A 22,977-nucleotide genomic window follows, 5' to 3' on the forward strand; every position below is an offset into this window, starting at 1 on the left:
GTCATCAAAGACAGAATGACACCCAGTTGATTATTTGTTTATTTTAACAAACAGGCAACATTTAAGGCCCTGCCCACAGTCCAGAGGGAACAATAAATTATGTAGCTGTCGAGAGACAAGGTTGTTTCAATCTTCTCTTATTCACTTTTATGAAAATTGCCTTGGATGAATCCACTTCCTCAAGGCCTTCTCTTTTCTTTGGTGACACCCACCTTCCTGAATAGAGATGGTCCCCTCCGGACAAGGAACACAGTCATAGCAGCAAAATGGCTCTCCTTCTCGCTTCTGCTTGACAAATCCAGGATCGCATTTTTCCACACATTTGGACTCAGGCAAAGGCTAAGCAGAAAAATAAGGAATGCCAAAGAAAATGTATTAGCATTAACCATCCTGACATGCTCTCGTACTCTTGAAATAAAAGTGACTCCTGAGTTTCTAGAACTATAATGATATGAGGTAGAGGTGAAGTCATGAGGACATGTCCCTCAGAAAGGGTAAATCAGGAATCTTTTGCTTCAGAATCTGTGAGTTGTGAGTTGTCCACACATTTGGACTCAGGCAAAGGCTAAGCAGAAAAACAAGGAATGCCAAAGAAAATGGCAGTTGGACTTACCTGAACTGCATGTTTAGAAGAAAGGCATGGGAGGAGTAACAGATGGGTATTTACCCAGCCCTCTTGCTTATAGGAGGCTGAGGTAATCTTTTGAAGCCACACCTACGGTCCTCCTCTGACTTCCCCAGATTAACCGATGGATCGTAGCAGAATCTGAAAGGAAGGACAAACAAGAACAGCCAACACATATCCTTCCTAACCGCTATAGCTGAACCTGGACTCGCTCAGGCCCCCCTAGGCACGGGGCGCCCAGAATGGGAGGGAAGTGACTCCTCCCACGCCTTTCTTCTAAACATGCAGTATAGGTAAGTCCAACTGCCAGTTTTCGAAGAGAAGGCGTGGGAGGAGTAACAGATGGGACATACCAAAGCTAGATGTCCTGGGAGGGATTAGATGGGCCTGAGCCCCCTGGAGAATCCAGGACTCCCTGCAGTACCCTCCTGCCGAAGGCTGCCTCTGCGGAGGCGGAGGCGTCAAGTCTGTAATGCTTAATAAAGGGAGAAGGGAGGCCCAGGCGGCTGCCCGGCAGATCTCCTCTATGGGGGCCTGGGTGGACCAGGCTGCTGAGGTGGCTGCACTTCTGGTGGAATGTGTTGTGATGCCCTCTGGAACCTGGAGTCCTCGTGCCCTTTAGGCCTGAGAGATCGCTGCTCTAATCCATCTGCTGATGGTGGCCGGAGAGACCTTAGCTCCCCGGGAGGAAGGTTGGTAAGACACGAAGAGGGCCTCCGAACGCCTAAGGGGGCCGTGTACTTCAGCTATATGCGCAAGGCCCTTCTGACATCCAGCCAAGTTGTGCCAGGATTTCTCCCTCTCACCGGAGGGATGGGGACAGAAGTCTGGGAGAATAACTTCTAGAGCACTGTGAAAGGGGGAGTTAACCTTGGGCATGAAGGCGGGGTCATGCCTGAGGATGACCTGGTTATCTAAGAAGGTACAGAGGTCCGCCCTGCTGGAGAGGGCGTTGATCTCAGAAACCCTCCTGGCCGAGGTGATGGCAACCAGGAAGATGACCTTGAGGATTATAAGCTGAATGGAAACCTCCCTCAGAGACTCAAACAGTGCTTCTGAGAGGGCCTGAAGTACCGTGGGAAGGTCCCAGGTGGGGAATCGATGGACCACTGAGGGTTTCAGATTCGCCGCCCCCTTAAGAAAGCGCTTTAACACCGAATGCTGGGACAAAGGAGGAGCGTTCACCCCCCCCTAGAACTGTGGATAGAGCGGAGACCTGTCGCCTAAGGGTACTAGTGGCTAGACCCTTCTCATGCCCTTCCTGGAGGAAGTCCAGGACCTGTGGAACCGAGGCTGCAGCTGGGCGGAGACCTTTAGCTCAGCACCAGTCCGCGAAGGCCACCCAGGAGGCGTTGTAGATGCGTGTGTGGTGGACTGCCTCCTGGATGCCTCTACTGTCCTGATGACACTCTCAGAAAATTGGGCCTCCCTTAATTGTTCCCGCTCAATCGCCAGACGGTCAGATGAAGCCACTCTGGGTCCGGATGCTCCAGAGACCCCTGGTGCAGAGCCACCTCCCCCGCTGGGATCCTCCAGTGGGGAGCTGTGGACAGATCCACGAGGTCTGCCAGCCAGGGGCAGTGAGGCCAGAAGGGAGCCACCATTATCATCTCTGCTCCCTCTGCCACCACCCTCCTCAGGACCCCGGGAATGAGGGGAAGGGGGGGAAAGGCGTAGAGAAGACCTGGTGGCCAACTGCATCGAAGGGCATCCGTGTCCATGGCTCCCCTGGTTGGAAACCTCGATACGAACTCTGGCAGCTGGGCGTTCTGCGGGGTCGCAAAGAGGTCCACTGTCGGATGTCCAAACCTCTTGCAGATCTGACGGAAGATTGAGGGGTGGAGTTGCCACTCTCTGTTGTCTACTGTCTCCCTGCTGAGCCAGTCTTCCTGATGATTGTCTATTCCAGATATGTGCTCGGCTCTGATTGAATATAGGTGTCTCTCTGCCCAGTTCCCCAGTCACAGAGCTTCGTCGCGAAGGGCCTTGGAATGGGTGGTGCCCTGTCTGTTCACATCGGCCTTGGCCGCTACGTTGTCAGTCAGGACTAGGATGTGTTGTCCGGATACCATGTCCTTGAAGTGGTGAAGAGCCAGATGGATTGCTCTGAGCTCCAACCAGTTGATGTTGTTTCGTAGATCTGTTGGAGTCCAGCGGCCCTGGGTGATCTGGTTCTCCAGGTGAGCCCCCCAGCCGAAGAGACTTGCGTCTGTGGTGAGGGTCCTTCTCGTCGGTTCTCTGAAGAGGCATCCCCTGCTCAAGGCTGGAGACAGCCACCAACGGAGGGATAGCAGCACCTGGGGTGACACTCTGATCCTGAAGGTAGCATCGCTCATCTCGGCTCTCTGGTGAGACAGTAGGAACCACTGAAGCTCCCTGGCATGTAGTCGAGCCCACGGCACGATCTCTATGCATGAGATGAACTTCCCCAGGAGCCTGGAAAGAAGAACTACAGGGACAGAGCATAACTTGTGAACCTCATGGATCATCTTAATGATGCTGTCCTTGCGATTTTGTGACAGAAAAACCTCCCCAGACACTGAACCGATAATGGACCCTAGGTGAAGGAGCCTGGTGGATGGTACCAGGTGACTCTTCTCCAAGTTGATGGAGAAGCCCAGGGCCCTAAGGGTGTCGATGGTGATTCTCAGGTTCCGTTCAGCTGAGTCTGGCGACCTGGCTAAGACGAGGATGTCATCAAAATAACAGAACAAGCGGACTGGGAGGGAGCGTAGGTGACCTGCAGCTGCTGCTAGCACCTTGGTGAATGTCCTGGGGGCTGAGGCCAACCCAAAGGGAAGGGCCCTGTATTGGAAGTGGTTCCCCTCATGTGAGAACCTGAGGAATTTACGGTGTTCCGGGGCGATCCTGATGTGTAGGTATGCCTCTGTGAGGTCGATAGAGGCTAGGAAATCGCCCAGCCGGATGCCCTCCAGGATGGATTTCAGGGAGGACATCTTAAATTTGCGGTATACCACCCTGGAATTCAGGAGTTTAAGATCCAGAATGGCTCTCCATCCCCCTGAGTTCTTGAGAACTAAGAAGAGGTTCGAATAGAACCCGGAGCCCTCCTCCCCCTCTGGGACTCTTTCAATGGCCCTCATGTCTAGTAGATGTTTAATGGCCTTGGCCTTAAGGGCCCGCTTGGTCGGGTCTGTGGAGGAGGCGAAGGTGCGGAACCTACTGGGGGGGAGAGAACGAAACTCCAGATGTAGCCCGAGCCTTACAGTCTGGAGTACCCACTCATCTGAGGCATCCGAGAACAGGGAGAGGCGACCGCCGGTGGGGTGATCTGGGGCCGGATCACTTGAATCTGCGGAAGGGGCGACCGCCTCCTCCTCGAAAGGGCCATTTGCCCTGCTGCTGGCCCCTGAATCTGTCTCTCTGGAATTGTCTATCCCCTTGTCTATGGAACCTGGGGTTCTGGTACCTCTGGTTCTGGTTGTCCCTGTCGGGTGGTCTGTACGGGGTCCTCCTAGGGTATGGCGTGTGGCAGAAGTCCGATCGTCTGGTTGTTGTTGGTAGAATTTTCCGCTTGTTTTTATCCTCCACAAGGATAGGGTCCAACGCCATCCCAAATAGCTTCTCCCCGGTGTAATCTGCCCCTGTTAGGTGCCACTTCATCCAGGATTCCGCCTGCCAGTGGCATAACCAGAGTAGGCGCCTAGAAGCAACTGAAGAAGACATAGCGTGGGGCGCATACTTTACCGCGTCCAGAGTGGCGTCCGCTGAGAACTGCGTTGCTGCTAGCATCTTGGATATGTCCTGCAGCAGGCGAACCTCTGAGACCGGAGTCCTGTCCCTCAGCTGCTCCAACCATAGGACCGTGGACCTGTTAAAGAAGGAAGCAGAGACGGCCGCCCTGATGGCCCAGGTGATATCCTGGAACGTCTTGCGCAGGACAATGTCTGCCTTCTTGTCCTCAGGCTTGAGGCAGTTGGCAGTGTCATCTGCAACAACTGTTGAAGCTGAAGCCAGGGTGGCCACCGGATTGTCCACTTCAGGAACCTGGAGAGCTTGGGCAAAGGCCTGAGTAAGACTGTAAAATTTTCTCTCATTTCCCCCTGGGGTGGGGAAAGACCCTGGCTTTACAAACTGCGACTTGAGCACCTCCATGAACATCTCTCGTGTGGGGATCTCCTCTTTAGTAACGGGGGGCCTATGAAAAGGACGCTTTTTCTTCTTACTCTTAACCTTGCCAGAAGACTCAGCTACCGGCTTAGGATCCGGAGGGGGATCCAGATTCGCTGTGGCAGCTGCCTTGCGAAGCAAGGAACTGAATAAGGACAGGGGAAAGAGGCCCGCTACGGTGGAATCATCCTCTACCTGGGGATCCTCATCCTCTGAGAACCCCACATCCTTCAATTCTCCCTCCTCTAGGTCAGAAGCCTCGCTAGCCATGGATGGGGAAGGAGACCTAGCTTCCCTAGCCGCTGAAGTGCTGGGGCATTCTTGAGGCCCCTGGGAGGCTCCTGCGGGGCCCTGCTCCTGGAGCTCTGAGGCTGCTGGCCTAAGGTAGAGGCCATAACCTGGGCTAGAGCCCTGGCTAGCATGTCCTGGAAGCTGTTGGAGAGATCAGGCAGGGCAGGCTGCAGCTCAGGAGGCTGGGAGTATTCCCTGGGATCAGGGGATAGAGGAGACAAGCAGGGCCTGGCTGGACTGTTGGCCCTGTGCCCAAAGGGGTCCGCTCTTGACTCCACTGGAGGAGCAGGCGAAAGGGGGGGGGGCGATAGAGAGCTGTGCCCTCTGTGGGAGACTCTTGGTGAAGCTGGAGATGCTGCCCGGGCCTCAACCCGGGCTAGAGCCCTGCGGGGAGATCGTGATCTGGAGGGGGAAGGGCTGATGATCGACCTGAACTCCCTGGTTGAGGCCCTGGTCGCCCTGGCCTCCTTCCTGGGGGCTGCCTTCTTGGGGACCCTGGCCTTGTCCCTCCTCACTGGGGATCTCCCCTTGGGAACTGGTGAAGCACCCCTGGAGGTCCCCTCATCCAGGTCCACACCCCCTGGGGCTCTGGGCCTGGCATCCCTGCTTCTAGTTGCCTCCGCCATTACTTAAGTTAGGTGCTCACCAAACCTCCTCCTCCTTGCAGCCAGCTTTGAGGGCGGATTCTTTCCCACGAGGCTCGAGTCCGCTCTTCTGTTCCTCTGCCACTGGACTGCGGCCTCAGTTGCCGGCAGGCACAGCCTGGGACTACCCCCCGGATCACCGGCGGGGTAGAGCCTAAACGAAGCCTCTTCCGGCTTCACTGGTGCCCTTTTGAGTGCTTTTGGTGTCTGTAGGGAACGCTGATCACGTGCTCAGCTCATGTGCTCCAAAATGGAGACTGGACCTAAGATGGCGACCACCAACCTGCGGTCCGATCTCCTGTTGCTGGGGATCGCAGGGCCAATCTCCTGTTTTGGGGGATCGTAGGGCCAATCTCCAGGGATTCCCAGGCCTCGCAGGTCCTTCTTCTGCTTTCCAGAGGCCTCGCAGCCGCTCCCATCATCCCTGCTGAGCGGAGGCTTCCTCCTCCTCTTACGCGACCAGCCGGTCGCACGGGGCATGCGCGCACACACTGGGCAGCAACAAGGCTTTCCCCAGTGGCGCGGAGCACAGTAGAGGAGAGGTGAGAATCTTCTAAGGTGTGAATTAATTCCTTTGATGCTAAGGTAATCGCTGCTAAGGATCCTGTAAGAAAAAAACTCCTAAGTCTTCGAAGAGAAGGGAGAGTCAGAGTAACACTCCTTTCAGGCCGCAGACTGAGGTTAATCTGGGAAAGTCAGAGGAGGACCATAGGTGTGGCTTCAAAAGATTACCTCAGTCTCCTATAGGCAAGAGGGCTGGGTTAATACCCATCTGTTACTCCTCCCACGCCTTCTCTTCAGAAACTGTGTTAGCATTAACCATCCTGACATGCTGTCGTACTCTTGAAATAAAAGTGACTGCTGAGCTTCTAGAACTATAATGATATGAGGTAGAGGTGAAGTCATGAGGACATGTCCCTCAGAAAGGGTAAATCAGGAATCTTTTGCTTCAGAACCTGTGAGTTGTGTGAGGGAATTTCTGAGGTCTAGCTAGGTATCCAAGACAATGTTTTTTCTGCTGAAGAACTACAATTAGGTAACAGCAACTGACTTGGAAGAACAAACCCATATTTGTTACTAGTTAAATTTGGAGCTCATTTTCTTCCCAGAATGACAGAAATAGCTAACAATCAAGATAAATAATTGTATTCAGGGGGTTTTAAATGAAGTGCCTTCTTACAAGCCATAGTCCAAATCTAAGCAACATTTCATTTCAATTTGTCCCTCATTTGTTCAAATATAAGGAAAGGCTTTTCTTTGAGTCAAAATCATATTTCAGAGTTTCAGTTTTCTGGATTAGGATGTTATCACTCAGCAATTGAGTCATTTTGACTCCATGTTAAAAAGAAAACAATCTTGGATCTCCTTCATAAGAGCAGAAGGCCAATTTCATTATCGCAGTGGGATGAAAGATTGGAATAGATAACTCTAGCCAGGTCTGAGTTTCTTAGAAACTTCTTGCCCAACCCTTCTATGGGACACTTGGCCCAACCAGGACAAGGTGAATCCAAGTTCCCAAGCTTATTTCCAAAGGGAACAAAAGGACATCTCTCCAGTCTTGATTCATCAAATTCAGTCTAAACCTGAATTCAGGCAGGGTCAGAAATGGGTCAGAAATTTTTGGAAAATAGAGAAAAGACACCAATATTTCTCCTACCCCATTGTGCAATTTTAGCCATGACAGACGATCTTCATTGATAATAAGTCTCTGCTTTTCAACAGTCAACAGTTTTTTCCCATGGTCGTGCTCACGAGACACCCAGGTTGAGATTCTCAGATCAGCCTTTAAATCTCCATTTTGGTCAAAGTACACTTTGAATTCAGAAAGATTGCAAAACTCATTCTTCTCCAGAAAAGGATGGAACTAGAATGGGAACATCCAGGCATTTGAAAAGTATTGAACCTGGTAAATTAGCCCTTTGTTCTCATTTATCTCTTTCTTTTACAGAAAGAGGATAACTTGCAAATATCCTTACCTGGTAGAACAGGTTTAACCATTATCCTCAAAAATGAAAAAAAATGGTTCAATAAAATTTGTCAATCATATATTGACAAAATGTGTTTTCAGAACAATATAATTGATAAAAAGTTTTAATTCTAACAAACTTTCTAAAGCGGGTCATAAATAAACCGCAGAATGAAAATAAATATTTATAAATTCCTTGAAAACAAAAAGTGCTTCTCACAAAGCATGGATTTATCAAGAAAGTGAACAGGCGGACCACCTTATAAATATATCCGGATGAGTTAATTATACTTTATAACTACATTAAGAGAATATTGCCTGTGTGTCTGTCTGTGTCTCTGTCATCATCATCATCATCATCATCATCATCATCATCATCATCATTAAATTTATATGCTGCTCATCTTGTGGTGCAAGGCCACCATGCATGTCTGGAGGTACAAATGTCCCACCTACTCTTTCTACAATCTGAGAATTTTGGGTGGATCCTACCTGAGTTGCTCTCTTTATGTAGTTATGGGCTCCCCCTGCTTTTCTGATTACACAATTTTAACGGACTGCAGAACTGCTGATGATATACTATAACTTGACTTCAGCAAAGCATGAATGAACTAATTCCTGATGTGATGATTAGGAACCTAGTTAAATGAAGTCTGAATGGTATAATAATGAAGTGGATAAAACTGACTTTAAAGTTGTATTCTTTTTAAAAAGACAACACCTAGAAAAACATTTATGACTTCCCTATAGAAAAAAGGGTATAATAAAATCCGGTAGAAAATAAAAAATACTAATATTTCATCAATAAGAGCTAAAAAACACCAGATGGAATTTAAGAGGAAGAGCAAGTTCAAAGTCTTCCACATTGAAGAAGAAAAATGAAACGCAGAGCAAGGATGATGGACGCTATCAACCTTGATAAAAATATTTCTGATAATCATATCAAAATAGTAGTTGATTAAAAACCAAATCAGAAGTGGGATGTTCAGAGAAAGAAAGCAAATGCATCCATCTTTTGCCCTAAATCTTTCCAGCAATAAACTCTTCTCAATTGAGTCCTTCCTTATCATTAAGTGGCCAAAGTATTTGAGTTTCATCTTCAGGGCCTGGCTTTCTAAAGTGCGGTCAGGGTTGATCTCCTCTAGGACTGACGGGTTTGATTGCCTTGCAGTCCACGGGACTCGCCGGAATCTTCTCCAGCACCATAGTTCAAAGGCCTCCATTCTTTGGCGCTCAGCCTTTCTTATGGCCCAACTTTCACAGCCATACATTGCAACTGGGAAAACCATAGCCTTGACTACACACACACTTTTTTGCTGCTTTTTAGTAACCTGTTTAGATTTACCATAGCTTTTCTCCCCAGGAGCAAGTGTCTTTTAATTTCTTCGTTGCAGTTCCCATCTGTGCTGATCTTGGAGCCCAGGAAAATAAAATCTATCACTACCTCCATTTCTTCTCCATCTATTTACCAGGAATTGAGAGGGCCAGGTGCCAGGATCTTAGTTTTCTTAATGTTTCAAATCTTGCACTCTCCTTCACCCACATCAAGAGTCTCTTTAGTTCCTCTAGACTTTCTGCCATTACAGTGGTATCATCTGCATATCTAAGGTTGTTGATATTTCTCCCGATAATCTTAATTCCAATTTTTGATTCATCTAGCCCCGCCCTTCTCATGATGTGCTCTGCATATAAGTTAAATAGGCACAGTGACAGCATACAGCCTTGCCGGACACCTTTCCCAATTTTGAATTAATCAGTGGTTCGGGGTTCAGGTCTCACTGTTGCTTCTTGACCCATAGAAAGGTTTCTCAAGAGACAAATAAGATGGTATGGTTTCAGTGAACCAGATTTGGTGGGGGTCATATGACGAAGTGTGCATGAGTGACATCAAGCTGGCCATGTCCACTCAGTCACATGCCCCACATTCTAGCCACACCCACCAAAACAATTGTAAAAAAAATTGAAACCCACCCCTGGCATAAGCAATTACATTTCCCAAACATTTTGTAGTCTTGTTAAACACAAGTAGGTTGATACGGTTCCCTTCCTTCTCCTTTTTATTTCTTCTCAAAATGAATTAAGATTAATGGATCCTTGTCAGGACTCCATACCTGCCACGGCTGCAGCCTTGGTCCCCCCAAACTCCCCTTGGTCTCCTTCCTTCTCCTCCTGGATATGGAGGAATATGCAGCATTCAAGGCATGGGCCACAGTCTTAATGACACTGTAGCAATGGTGGAAATTAAACACTATTTCTTTTCTCTGTTGGCTCTCCAGTGGTGATTTCTCAGTGCATCGTTTCCGACCTTTGACAGACAATTCATGCTTTGAAAAAGAGCAGAGAAATGACTGATGCCCTAATGGTGGTTCCACAAAGAAAATGCTTTTATAGGCATCCTTTATTGGCTCTTTTTTTCTCTCAAAATCAACAAGCCAGATACTATTCACATATCTGAGAGCTCTGTGCTCCGACAATGGAAATACTGATTTGAGTGTTGTGATCCAGATTTTCTTTTCAATGGGTCCGGGCAAACCTGTAAGTATAATATGAAAAGGAAAAATTCTGTCCAAAACAGCACCAAATTCTATAAAATGAATATAGACATTGACTTGTCTCCACTTAGAGAGAGCATCTCCATGGGGTGCTGTAATTTGAGTTGTTGAGAATTGTTGTGATATAACAACACAAATGCCATTCTTGTCAAGCAAAGGAGCAAACATCCTCATGAAATTATCTCCATTGTCTGTGTCTGGAGCAAAGAGACCAACAAGGGTCCATCTGAAATGGAGGAGCACTTGGACAATTCCTGAGTAAAGGACCTCTTTTGGCGGGTAAAAACTGTGATAAAAGGGCAATTGAATTTTATCATGCAGCAAATCTGAAAGGTATTCAAAATTGATCTGAAAAAACAATGAACAATGCTGTGTTACTTTTGGAGTCAGATCACTTCCCAAATGACTTCAAAGAAATACAATTTCATGAACTTATTGGAATAGTTTATTGTTGATTACCCATTAACACATATAAAAATAAAGAATGAAAATATGTAACATTAACAAGACTGCATATAATCAGAATATAAAAGAAAAAAGTGAAAAGAATAAGAAATGATTTCTCTATCACCCATACATCTCCGATCCACATATCCATTTGTGCACTGAAATATTTGGTTCTATCACTGCTTTGATCTTTACCTCCTAATCACTGTGCTTCCTGATGCATATAATGGCCATGATGAAAGGCAGTTCTTCAGTTCCAAAGAGATCTATTCCATACTCACCCACCACTCCATTCAGTTTACCTATAGGAAAGTAGACATACAAACCTGAGGGAGTTTGTAGGTGTCTCCCAGTGTTGACATCTGGGTGGAGATGTCATAAGTAGCTTCATCCACAAGAGTCAAAATGTTGTCCTTCCTTCCACAGCTGTAGTTGGGAACATTGGCTTCTCCAGTAGACAGCATGTCCATCAAGGCATCTGAAGTCACAATTGTGTTCAAATAGTTGTCATGGATGTTGTAGCCAAGGGTGAGATTGTGCAGAAGCCGAGGAGTCTTGTTGACCTCTTGAATATTAAAAATGTTTCGTAGTAGTCTATACTTATCAAAAGGTAAACTAAGATAAAATGTTCATGTTATCGTCATCATTAAGAGAAAAAGCAAATTATGTTTTTCAATTTACTGCTCTTTGCCTGCACAAACCTTATCAGTCTTAAGCCAATGCCGATCCAAAAATTACCCATCAGCATTCCTTTTTATGAGTGTTGGGGAGAGGAGATGGAGATAGCTTTCCACTAAAGTTCAGAACCACAAATCAAATTATTCATAGCTGAACTCATTTTCAACTGACAAGTAACCAGGATTCAAAATCATTCAGTCATTAAAATAGAAACTATCATAATGGAAAGAGGCTTTTTCATATGTGACCCAGGAGAGCAATTCTAAAATATGGTCATTCTCTGTTCCTAGAAGAATAAAGCATTGAATATGAATAAGGGGTTGTAAAAATATAAATATGAGCTATTCAGGGGCAAGTGCAATCCATTTAATAACTACTTTAAACCAAAGATGGTACTGAAGTATAGCTAAGGAATAGAGCAGAAAAGCTATGGAATATGGATTGTTTTCGGGGAGTTTATTTTTCTGTCCCATCTTGGATTCCAGATCTTTTTCTACAAAATGAGAGAAAAGAGGGATGTAATGGAAATCAAAACAATTCAAGAGATAAGATAGGTGCTACAATACAAGCATCAGTGAAAAAAGGAGGAAAGAATGAGAACTGCAATAGAGGGAATGAAACTCCACCACAGTGAATGACTTACAACTCAAACTGACAACGAGGTTCCATGTTGAAAAGCAACATTGTTGTATGCAATATTTTTGTTCCAGTGTTGATGATACTAATGATATGATCTCCTGGACTGTAATAGCTCCATGCCTTTTTTTCATCCTGGTGCTTGAAATTCAGTGGGCATTTCATTCTAAGCTTTCCTGAGATTGGCTGGGACATGAGAAGCAACAGAAGCACAAGCAGAAGATCCATAATTCATGGGTCTAAATAACAATATAAGTTAGATAATTTGGAAGGATCTTTATAATGTAGAAATTCTAGACTTTATGGATTCAGACAGAGATAAACCAAGCTTCACCTGGAAAGGAAAGTACATTCAAAGACACAGTCCATACCTGTCCCAAAACCAGTGCTGCCCTGTGTGTGAGGCTGAGGCATTTATCCTTTTCTAATCCAATATCCTTTCCATGTTGTTTCAGTCTGATGTTTACCTCAAAGTCAGTCCCTGGAGAAGTAGCAGAAGAGGTCCCAGTGACCAGAATTTTGAAAATTACAGTGAGAATTAACTTCTCCTCTGTGAACCCTAGATTTCTTCTGGACTCCATTTTCAAAGGAGAAGCTGGAGAAGAGCACCTTAGAGAAAAATCCTACCCTTGGGAGGAGATCTACATTGTTGTATTCTTTTTGTGGTCTTTTCCTGTCAGGTCTTGTTCAGAAAGTGATGTTGGATGAATATAGTTCAACATCCAGGGAATTGACTTCTGCTGTCCTTCAATGTAATGACTTCTCTAGTGTAAGATCATGCAGAGTGATGTAATTTGTTGACATTCTGTGTTGGGGGCACTAAACTCAAGTGTTGCCTGTCTTCCAAAAGCAAGGAAGTAATTAATATATCCTTAAACCCTTTCTAATGGCAAAAGTTGGGCCTGTTTGTGATTTTCCTTTCTATTGGGTCTATTAGGTGCTGAAGTCCTGGTTCTGCCAGTTGGTCTGGGGAACCCAGAGTGGGATGGAGCCCATTGCATGGCTCATGTGATCTACTGTTGCTGGGGTAGGGGATGATTTCATTCTATTTTACTATATTAATTTATTTGATTTTTAATTAGTTTAATGTTTTATTGTTTTAAATGACATTTTATGTTCTGCAAGCCACCTTGAGTCGCCATGGGAGAGAGGGTGGGAACATAAATTTAATAAATAAATACATTGACATGTATTTGTAAGGATTGACTTGGAAAGAGATATCTTTCTTCATCAAAGTTTTACTCTATTTTAACAAATCTAGTAGAATTAACATTTATTATAATATTTTTTCTAACAATTAATATAATAAATCCATTGTATTTTAAAACCATGGATATTTGAAGAACAGAAGAATGCATATTAATATAGACATGAGGAGGAGCCCACCAGTTGTCCTTTAATTCTTAAATCTTCTCTCAAACCCATCCTTCCACACTTTATTAATTAGAAACGTCCTTTATTGCCATGAGATATGCCAGAAGCAAAAAAAAGAATAAATGAATGAATGAATCTGTTCATAATTGTAGTTTATGAAACCATTTTGAACTAGTTGGAGAGTTCTGATTTCTTCAAGTGAAGCCCAGAGACTACTTAGCTGAACTTCATATTTTCCTCCATTTTCTATGGATGCTTAGGCCAGAGACATTTTCTTTGCCATTCCTTGTTTTTGTCCTTAGCCTTTGCCTCAGTCCAAGTGTGTAGAAAATTGTCATCCTGCATATGTCAAGCAGAAGTGAGAAGAAGAGCCAGTTTGCTGCTACTATTGTGTTCCTTGTCCAGAGGGAACAATTTCCATTCAGGAAGGTGGGTGACACCAAAAAAAATAGACCTTGAAGGAGGGTTTGGATAGAGATAGGAGTGTAGGGCAATTTGTGCAAGATTTACTACTGCGAGAGGAAATATCTCTCCAGCTTTTTATTTGGGATCTCTCTTTCCATATTTATCTTTCTATGAATGTTTGAGTTCTTTGAAACTTGAAGAATTGTCTCAGGTCCACCTCATGGAAGAATTATTGAAATGAGCTTTACATGGGCCTCCCCTTTTGGATTACTTCAAGTTATTACTGGTCCAACATTAGGTGCTGTATACCGTTATGAGTGCACCTTATTGCAACCATATTACCATGGGTCATAGTAGCCATTCCAGGTTACTTACAATACTAGTTTTGGGTACCAGTCATCTAGATTTTGTGAGATTAGCAGCCCCTGAATCCAATATATGAATCTGAAACTTCGATAGGCACACAATAACAGACTTGGCACTGGGTCCAGAGCACCCAACCTTCTAAAAGATTACAAATCACAAGCTCTCTACAAGTAATATAATTTCTTCCATTCCCTACTATTCTTTCAGAGCTGAAGAAGCTTCTTGGATGAAAATCGAAACATCTTCAAAAGAAAAAACAAGAAAGTCTAGTATCCTTCTGGGAAAAAAGCACCTTTGAGATTATCAGTACTGCAGGCTTAATCAGTTGGTTGAGAAGGAGCAAAGAGAAATGTTAGGCAAACCTTCCCAGGAAAGTTCAGGCTATAAAAGGGTCTCCTATAGGACACTCCTCACTGGAACTCAAAAAGACTGTTGAGCATCTCCTTCCAAGAAACTGGAACTTGAAGCTGAGAGAGAGGAAGCTATGATGAGGATGGAACTTGATCTGGAGTTCAACTAATTGCTGAGAAAGGGCACATCCCAAGAAAGAGAAGGAGCACAAATGCCAGTTAGGGTACTACCCAAACCTCAGTGGTATGAAAAGACCAATTCAAAAAGAACTGTGAAAGAGATGTTGTTGAGATATTCCTAACTAACTTTGAAGATATCTGAAAAGCTGAGAGTACTACAAAGCCCATGATATGGCTCACATTTGCCATCTCTTGTTATATTACTTAACCCAAATATTAGTTAATCTGAGTGTTCTGACGAAAAGGAGGACAAACACAAATATTAATTATTCATTCATTTATTTCATGTTTGAGATTATTTTGGATTTTCATTTGATTAATCTTATACTTCATATTTTTATTTCATTTAGTTTTAAATAAGCCCAATAGCAAGGGAACACATGCAAAGGAAGCATACAAACCAATAATAATTGCAATAAGAAATGAAACGATATGAAACTAAGAAACAATTTCATTTTCAGTTTCCTATTTTTATCACTAAATGTTCCTTAGTGTTTAGCTCTGGTCGCAGGAGTATAATATAGCACTTGGGGAAGAAGATGCAGCCCAGAAGCCCAGCACCAGAGGCCAAGATAGAGAAGACCTACACAGCCATCATGTATTTCCCTTTGGTACTCAGGTAGGTGTGCAGGAAAGAGATCCAGACACTGCAGAAGACAAACATGCTGAAGATGATCAGCTTGGCTTCATTGAAAGCCCCAGGCAGGTTTCTGGCCAGGAAAGCCACTGTGAAGCAAACAGCAGCTAGGAAACCCATGTAGCCAAGGACAACATAAAACATGGTGACAGAACCTTCATTGCATTGAAGGATGATCTCTCCAGGCTGGGAATGCAGGTCAGAGTCAGGGAATGCGGGAGAAACTCCCAGCCAAAGGAGTTGCTGAAAAAGGTGCATAGAAATTTAAGATGTTTTCTCTTAAATGTATTCTCTGTATTCACCTTCATCAGTGAGGGAAACCTTCTGGTTTCTTCTACTGAGGGACTTGTTACTTCGATATAGAACATAGGAAAATAAATAAAATTCCATCTCCCTGAAGTTGGTTGATGAATCAGGCCAAGTCACAAATGGACTTCACACAGAAATCTGTTTGGCAACCCCCATGCCCTCTGAAAGCAATGATTCAGTAAGGGAAATTTAGCAAATACAGATCTGACCATAGAAGGCATGACTGAAATATAGAAAGAGGAACCTGAATTGTCAGAACTTGTCATTTTGGGAGAGGGGCAGGGGTGGGATACTGGAGGTTTACAGGGGTTCAGGAGATCCTCTAGCTAAGATTCTCTTCAGTTCAGAGAACTGGCCCCACTCACCCACTCTGCCCATACCCTCCCCTCCCAACAGTTCACATGCAGCCTGTTTTGGATGCAGGTAAGTTCAGGGTGAGTGTGGAGTGTGGAGGCTTGGGGACGGTGAAAAATGGGCTTACCATAAATTCTGGAAAGCCAGAAACGGGCCTATTTCACCCCTCCAGAGGGCCTCTGGAGACTGGGGAGGCCATTTTGCCCTCCCAGAGGCTCATGGAAATCCTCCAGAATCTGGGGAAGGGAAAAACACCTTCCCCTCCTGTGGTACAGAAGACCATCTAGGTCATACCCACCATAGCCACACCCACCCAGCAACCGGTCAGAAAACCCCTTGCTAAAATTTTTGAAGGCCACTGCTGGAGAGGGGTACAGTTGATGGAGTTTCTGCAATGTTTGGCAACCTCTCTTGCTGAACCTTCGCATCTCTAAAACTGTCAAAAAGAGTCATAATATAAAAGGTTGTTCTTGGCTGCCAAATGACCAGCCTCAGAGCCTCCCTACTTCGAAACAAATAAATCGAACTAAGGAAGTAAGGAAAAGGCATCACCAAGTATAGGAAGGAAGAGGCACCACCAAATCTGAATGTTTTCATTCTAGCAGTGGGCGCAAATAAACAAATAATCAGTTGAGTGTCATAAAAGACAGAATCCTAACTGATTATTTGTTTATTTTGACAAATAGGCAACATTTAAGACCACAGTCCAGAGGGAACAATAAAATGTGTAGCTGTCGAGAGACAAACTTGTTTCAATCTTATCTTATTCACTTTCATGAAAATTGCCCTGGATGAATCCACTTCCTCAAGGCCTTTTCTTTTCTTTGGTAACACCCACGTTCCTGAATACAGATGGTCCCCTCCGGACAAGGAACACAGTCATAGCAACAAAATGGCTCTCCTTCTTGCTTCTGCTTGACAAATCCAGGGTGTCATTTTTCCACACATTGGGATTGAGGCAAAGGCTAAGGAGAAAAACAAGGAATGCCAAAGAAAATATGTTAGTCAGGAATGTTTTGCGGCAGAACATTTGAGCTGTTTGAGGGAATTTCGAAGGCCCAGCTTGGTATCCAAGACAAGGTCCTTTCTGTTGACGAACTACAATTAATTAACAGCAACTGGCTTGGAAGAACACATTCATATTTGTTTTTACTTAAATTTGGAGCTCATTTTCTTCCCAGAATGATAGAAATAGCTAACAATCAAGATAAATAATTGCATTGAAGGGGTTTTTAAATGAAGTGCCTTCTTACAAGCCATAGTCCAAATCTAAGCAACGTTTCCTTTTAACTTTTGCCTTGTTTATTCAGATATCAGGAAAGGCTTTTCTCTGAGTCAAAATCATATTTCAGTGCCTCAGTTTTCGGTTCAAGATGTTATCACTCAGCAGTCAAGTGATTTTGACTCCATGTCAAAAAAATAATAATCTTGGACTTCTTTCATAAGAGCAAAAAGCCTATTACATTATCCCAGTAGGATGAAAGATTTGAAGAGATAACTCTAGCCAGGTCTGGGTTTCTTAGAAATTCTATGGAACACTGGTCCCAACCAGGATAAGGTGAATCCAAGTTCCCAAGCTTATTTCCAATTGAAACAAAAGGACCTCTCTCTAGTCTTGGTTCAACTTCATCAAATTCAGTCTAAACCTGAATTCAGGCACTGGTCAACCAATTTGTCTTTTTGTTTGCTATTTGAAGACAAGGAGTAAGTGGGTTACAATCCCTAGAACTTAAGGGATTGGCTCTCTCTTACAATTTTCATAGAGCTTCTCCGTTTCCACACTGAGCCAGGTGCTCAGCCTGATGAAACGGGTCGGAACCTTTTGGAAAATAGAGAAAAGACAACCCAGAGGGTCTTTTCTCTTTTCCTCCTCCAAGGCCTCCCCCTTGGTAGGACTCTTCGTCACTTTAAGTTGGGGATTTTCTTCCAGAGGTTGTTTTCCCTTTTCCTCCTCTGAGGCCTCCCCCTTGGTAGGACTCTTCGTCACCTTAAGTTGGGGATCCTCTTCCAGAGGTTGGTTGCCCTTTTCCTCCTCCGAGGCCTCCCCCTTGGTAGGACTCTTCATCAACTTAAGTTGGGGATCCTCTTCCAGAGGTTGGTTGCCCTTTTCCTCCTCCATGGCCTCCCCCTTGGTAGGACTCTTCGTCACCTTAAGTTGGGGGTCCTCTTCCAGAGGTTGGTTGCCCTTTTCCTCCTCCAATGCCTCCCCCTTAGTTGGACTCTTCATCACCTTAACTTGGGGGGTCCTCTTCTAGAGGTTGTTGGCCCAGATGACTCTTTTGTGGTGGCATCTGGGGCCTTCTCTTTACTGCCGTGGCGGTTGGTGCACATGTTTGTGGCAATGGGGATGGAGCCAAGCACTCTGACACTTTGTGGCCAAGTTGACAGCATAGGTGGCATTTTATTGGCCCCCACGAGGAAAGGAACCTAGTTACAACTCTAAACTTAGGAACAACCTCATCACATTTTTCCACCATCCATTCTGTAGCTTACCCCCTGTTAATCCCTTCTTCCATTGTTGAGAATCTTTCTCTGTAGGAAGGTTGGGTAAGAACCTGTTGGGGCATTGCAGGGGAGACTGGAACCAGTGGGGAGGTCATTCCCTCAGTTGGCCACTGCCCAGTTATCTGCCATGGTGCCATCTGCTGAGGAAGGGCTGGTACCAATTGGAATCCCTTCCATCCATGACCTGGGATTAAGACCCATTCTGAGATTGCCTGATACACAGGTTGCAGTTCAACCAATGATGGCTGGCTAGGGGGGGTTATGTGCCAAGGGCCCCTCTGCTGTCTTGGAGGATTTCTGGCCCAAGGGCCCTCTGCTGGCTTGGAGGGCTTTCCCATGTTGATGGCCCAGGAGGTGCCCATTGGCATCTTATCCATCCATACGCTGGGAAGAAAGCCCAATTTAGTGGTGCTTCATTCACTAGCTGCAGCCCAATTTCCACTGGCTGGCAAGTGAAAGATGCTGACCAAATCCCTTCTTGCTGGCTGGGTTGAAAAATCCCATCTTGATAGGGATTCTGTCTTCAACTCCGTTGCAGGGTATTGGCTCATTTCATTCATCCCTGTTTGGAAGGAGTCAAAAATCTCCACTCCAGGATTTTTTCCAAGCCTTGGCTGGGGGGAAGGAGGGGGAGAATGCACTCACGTTTAGTTGTCCAAAATGGTCTGGGATCTCCATTCACAGGATCTTCTGGCCATCCTTTAGTCGCATTGAGAATAAGCTTCTTCATTCCCCTTCTTTTCATCCCCCACAGGCTGGGCTTCTTGCCAGCAGCAATAAATTTTAAAAGAGAAACTCCTTCACCTTTGAAGATTTGAAGAGAAGCGTCTCATCACAGCTTCTTATCTCCAAAGCTTTCTCATAATTGTTTGCTTATATTTTACGCTTAGCGGGTCAGTCAGCGGTGGGAATCAGAGCCCTCACCGATCCCCGTGAGGGGGAGGATGCTGGTGATTTATTTTGAAGACAGAATTGGGATAAAGTATCATGTAGAATTAAATCAGAGTCCAAGGCAAAATGATCCTTAAAGTTCCAATATTTTCATTGGAGATGGGGAGATACAACACTCTTCCATTAACTGAAAAAGGTGCATAGAAATTTAAGATGTTTTCTCTTAAATGTATTCCAGAATGAATGAGTCTGAAATGGGGAAATGAGCTATGTCACAAGAGAGATCCTGGCTGAAAGAGAAGAAAAAGAGGAGTAGTTTTCCCCCCTTCACTGATTGCCGTAATGCTAAGAACAAGCAACCATCAATGAACGATTTAACCCCAATTCCTGCAAAGAGAAAAAGTTGGGCTAGATGACCTCAGGATCTCCTTCAAATTTATGATGTAAAATTCTATTATACTAATCACAAACTGATGCATAATGGAATCTATTTAAATGCTTTAATAGTAGAAATGATTCTATATAATATGTGTCATCAGTGCCCACTCTTTGGAACCTTATCCCATGATTGATTAGATTGGTCAAACCTATTGGCCATTTGTAGCACAAGAGGTTGAAAAGGTTCCCCTCCTCCTTTGCACTTCTTCTCTAAAGGAACTAAGTTTGATGTTAGGACTCCGTACCTCTCATGGCTGCAATCTTAGACCACTCAAACTCTTTTCACTCTCCTTCCTTCTCCTCCTGGATCTGGAGGAATATGCAGCATTCAAAGCATAGGCCAAAGTCTTAATAACACTGTGAATATAGTGGTGATTTTTAATCTGGGTCCTATTCCTTTTATTCTCGCTCTTCATTGAGGCTTTCTGACTATTGATTCTTAGGGAAACAGTGATCCAAAACCAGATGAATGAAGCTCCATAATTAATAAGGCTGAATCAATTTTAAGAACAAAGCTCAGGAAGACTTTCTAGTGGGTAAATCTTGTAGTTAATGCACCTGGCTAGAAGGTGGGAGACTGTGGCTTTAAGCCCTGCATTAATAATGAAAGTCTTCTGGGTGTTTTGGGGCCAGTCACTTTCTCTCAGCCCAAAATATATATCACAGGATTATTGTTGTGAGAAAAACAGGAGGAGGAATGTGTGTTAGATATGTTTATTGCCTTTAGTTATTTGTTAAAATAATAAAACAGGATAAATGTATGTATGAATGAATGAGTGAAGGAAGGAAAAAAGAAAGATAGAAATAGGAGTATGTGAAATGTTAGAATGTTAGAATGTAACAGAAACCTCACCGCATATCACTGCCTGTTGTTTCCAGGCCTGCTTGGGAAGGTCAACCAGAGCTATGGAGTTCAGAACTACTCTTGGCTGATGTCACTTAACTTTAGTGCTGTCTGTCTTCTAACACCAATGAAGCATCCAGAACTCTTGAAACCAGCATAATGTTCAGATTAGGGCCTCTGTGATTTTCTTTTCTGTTAGAGCTCCAAATATGAGTTCAAAATGAGAGCCGGTTTTAAAATTGCTTCTGCCTCAAGTGACATTTCATTCCCCCCTCTGTTCTAGCCACAAACAATCTTCTCTGGAGCAGCCCCTCAAGTATTGAATGTCCTTGACAGACTTGAACACTGGGCCCTATCTAACAAAATGAAATTCAATGTAGAAAAAAGTAAAGTCTTACATTTAGGCAAGAAAAACAAAAGGACACATATAGACTGTGTAAAACCGGGCTTCAAAACAGTGACTATGAGAGGGATCTTGGAGTCTTAGTGGTCAACGAGCTAAATATGAACCAGCATTGTGCAGCGACAGCTAAAAAAGCCAATGCAATCCTTAGGTGCATTAACCGAGGGATACAATCAAGATCAAGTGAGGTACTAATACCACTCTATAAAGCCTTAGTAAGAACACACCTAGAATACTGCATCCAGTTTTGGTCATCACGATGTAAAAAAATATGTTGAGAGTCTAGAAAAAGTGCGGAGAAGAGCAACCAAGATGATTAGAGGACTGGAGACTAAAACATATAAAGAACGGTTACAGGAATTAGCCATGGCTAGTCTAGTGAAGAGAAGAGAAGTACTAGGGTTACTTGCAGAGTTCCAATATTTGAGGGGCTGCCCCAGAAAGGAAGGGGCAAAACTGTTTTCCATGACACCTGAAGGCCAGATAAGGAATAATGGATGGAAACTGACCAAGGAGAGATTCAACTGAGAAATAAAGGGAAATTTTATGACAGTGACAACAATCAACCAATGGAACAGCTTGCCTTCAAGATTGTTGACACCTTCATCACTGGAGGCTTTCAAGAAGAGATTGGACTTCCATCTGTCAGAAATGGTGTAGGGTCTCCTGCTTCAGAAGTTGCGGGTGCTTCATCACTAGATGTTTTTAAGAAGAGACTGCATAGCCACTTGTCTGCTTGAGCAGGGGTATGGACTAGAGGTTTTCCAAGGTCCCAGTTATCCTATCCTATCCTATCTTACCCTATCCTATTCTAAAGGAGCTTTTTCGAGAGGCAATTGTACTTTCTGGTTCGTTTGGATTTTTTTCTTTAAAATTTTTTTGCTTCTCATCCAACAAGCTTCTTCAGCTCTGACTGGATGGTGTGGAATGGAAGGATTTATACTTCTTGTAGACAGCTGGTCATTTGCATTCTTTTAGTGAGTCTTTAAGGCCCCCTGAAGGTTTAGCTGTGTTGACAGAGTCATCTGAACAGTGGGCAGCCTTCTTGGAATTGTTGAAAGGACTGAGATGCTGACATGAGATAGATGAGGTCATATCTTCCATGACCTGGATGCCTGAGAATCTCCAGAAACACTATTACAGTGATAGATAACCTTTTTGTTGCCAAGTGCCCAAAGTGTGTGAATGTGCACGCAATGTACATGTGCCAAAGCACATGTGTTCATGCACAACCTCTAAATGCACGCCCCCTGATGATGTAATGAATTGTTATAATATAAACAAATCCAATATCTAGAATATTTCGTTTAAAATGAAGGTATAATAGTGATACTTAAATAAATGTGGTACAATGATAATAAGGCGTACAAATATATTTGACTTGATAATATGTGGTTTCAGATAAATTGTAAGATGACTATGGAAAGGATGCACAAAATCTTTGTAACCAATCGAAACAGTGTAATTGAAGATTGTTTTATGTTTTATGTTTTGTTTGTCTATGTCTGTCTAAAACTAAAAACTTTTTTTAAAAAATGCACACCTCCTGTCCATGCACCCTGCCCCCATTTTTGGCTTCCAGGTTGGTATAGGAGGACTCCCAAGCCCAATACGGGGCACGGGGGGCACAAATATGCATGTGCATATGCGAACACCCAGTATGTATGCACAGCAGAGACCCGTAAACCAGCTGGCTGGTGAGAGTCACACACACATGAGTGATGGAGATGGTCTGGGGAGATGGCTGGCATCCCTCTCAGGATAATAATGTAGCATTTAGGAAAGAAGATGCAGCCTAGTAGACCAGCACTGGAGGCCAAGATGGAGAAGACATGCACGACCACCATGAACTTTCCTTTAGTGCTCAGGTAGGTGGGCAGGAAGGAGACCCAAACGCTGCAGAAAACCAGCATGCTGAAGGTGATCAGCTTGGCCTCATTGAAAGCTCCAG

Source organism: Thamnophis elegans, chromosome 2 (genome assembly GCF_009769535.1).
Source record: "Thamnophis elegans isolate rThaEle1 chromosome 2, rThaEle1.pri, whole genome shotgun sequence".
Taxonomy (NCBI): Eukaryota; Metazoa; Chordata; class Lepidosauria; order Squamata; family Colubridae; genus Thamnophis; species Thamnophis elegans.